Consider the following 2,500-nt stretch of genomic DNA (forward strand, 5'->3'; position numbering starts at 1 on the left):
ACAGGTTGCCTCGACCACCATCGGCACACGCTGGGCCCTGGTGCGGGCGCTTGCCTCGACCACCATCGGCACACGCTGGGCCCTGGTGCGGCAGGTTGCCTCGAGCACCATCGGCACACGCTGGGCCCTGGTGCGGTCGGTTGCCTCGAGCACCATCGGCACATGCTGGGCCCTGGTGCGGGCACTTGCCTCGACCACCATCGGCACACGCTGGGCCCTGGTGCGGCAGGTTGCCTCGAGCACCATAGGCACACGCTGGGCCCTGGTGCGGTCGGTTGCCTCGATCACCATCGGCACACGCTGGGCCCTGGTGCGGGCGGTTGCCTCGACCACCATCGGCACACGCTGGGCCCTGGTGCGGCAGCTTGCCTCGAGCACCATCGGCACACGCTCGGCCCTGGTGCGGTCGGTTGCCTCGAGCACCATCGGCACACGCTGGGCCCTGGTGCGGCAGGTTGCCTCGACCACCATCGGCACACGCTCTGCCCTGGTGCGGTCGGTTGCCTCGAGCACCATCGGCACACGCTGGGCCCTGGTGCGGCAGGTTGCCTCGAGCACCATCGGCACACGCTGGGCCCTGGTGCGGGCGGTTGCCTCGACCACCATCGGTACACGCTGGGCCCTGGTGCGGCAGCTTGCCTCGACCACCATCGGCACACGCTGGGCCCTGGTGCGGCAGCTTGCCTCGAGCACCATCGGCACACGCTGGGCCCTGGTGCGGGCGGTTGCCTCGACCACCATCGGCACACGCTGGGCCCTGGTGCGGCAGCTTGCCTCGAGCACCATCGGCACACGGTCGGCCCTGGTGCGGTCGGTTGCCACGAGCACCATCGGCACACGCTGGGCCCTGGTGCGGGCGCCTGCCTCGACCACCATCGGCACACGCTCCGCCTTGGTGCGGTCGGTTGCCTCGAGCACCATCGGCACACGCTGGGCCCTGGTGCGGCAGGTTGCCTCGACCACCATCGAGACACGCTGGGCCCTGGTGCGGCAGGTTGCCTCGACCACCATCGGCACACGCTGGGCCCTGGTGCGGGCGGTTGCCTCGACCACCATCGGCACACGCTGGGCCCTGGTGCGGGCGCTTGCCTCGACCACCATCGGCACACGCTGGGCCCTGGTGCGGGCGCTTGCCTCGACCACCATCGGCACACGCTGGGCCCTGGTGCGGGCGCTTGCCTCGACCACCATCGGCACACGCTGGGCCCTGGTGCGGCAGGTTGCCTCGAGCACCATCGGCACACGCTGGGCCCTGGTGCGGCAGGTTGCCTCGACCACCATCGGCACACGCTGGGCCCTGGTGCGGGCGCTTGCCTCGAGCACCATCGGCACACGCTCGGCCCTGGTGCGGTCGGTTGCCTCGAGCACCATCGGCACACGCTGGGCCCTGGTGCGGCAGGTTGCCTCGACCACCATCGGCAGCCTCGACCACCATCGGCACACGCTGGGCCCTGGTGCGGGCGCTTGCCTCGACCACCATCGGCACACGCTGGGCCCTGGTGCGGTCGGTTGCCTCGAGCACCATCGGCACACGCTAGGCCCTGGTGCGGCAGGTTGCCTCGAGCACCATCGGCACACGCTGGGCCCTGGTGCGGCAGGTTGCCTCGAGCACCATCGGCACACGCTGGGCCCTGTTGCGGGCGGTTGCCTCGACCACCATCGGCACACGCTGGGCCCTGGTGCGGGCGGTTGCCTCGACCACCATCGGCACACGCTGGGCCCTGGTGCGGGCGCTTGCCTCGAGCACCATCGGCACACGCTGGGCCCTGGTGCGGCAGGTTGCCTCGAGCACCATCGGCACACGCTGGGCCCTGGTGCGGGAGCTTGCCTCGAGCGCCATCGACACACGCTGGGCCCTGGTGCGGCAAGTTGCCTCGAGCACCATCGGCACACGCTGGGCCCTGGTGCGGTCGGTTGCCTCGAGCACCATCGGCACACGCTGGGCGCTGGTGCGGGCGCTTGCCTCGACCACCATCGGCACACGCCGGGCCCTGGTGCGGCAGGTTGCCTCGATCACCATCGGCACACGCTGGGCCCTGGTGCGACAGGCTGCCTCGAGCACCATCGGCACACTATCGGCCCTGGTGCGGGCGGTTGCCTCGAGCACCATCGGCACACGCTGGGCCCTGGTGCGGCAGGTTGCCTCGAGCGCCATCGGCACACGCTGGGCCCTGGTGCGGGCGGTTGCCTCGACCGCCATCGGCACACGCTGGGCCCTGGTGCGGGCGCTTGCCTCGAGCACCATCGGCACACGCTGGGCCCTGGTGCGGCAGGTTGCCTCGAGCACCATCGGCACACGCTGGGCCCTGGTGCGGGAGCTTGCCTCGAGCGCCATCGGCACACGCTGGGCCCTGGTGCGGCAAGTTGCCTCGAGCACCATCGGCACACGCAGGGCCCTGGTGCGGTCGGTTGCCTCGACCACCATCGGCACACGCTGGGCGCTGGTGCGGGCGCTTGCCTCGACCACCATCGGCACACGCTGGGCCCTGGTGCGGCAGGT

Source organism: Durio zibethinus, unplaced genomic scaffold (genome assembly GCF_047325235.1).
Source record: "Durio zibethinus cultivar Kanyao isolate XHJ-2024 unplaced genomic scaffold, ASM4732523v1 HiC_scaffold_402, whole genome shotgun sequence".
In the NCBI taxonomy this organism is placed as follows: domain Eukaryota; kingdom Viridiplantae; phylum Streptophyta; class Magnoliopsida; order Malvales; family Malvaceae; genus Durio; species Durio zibethinus.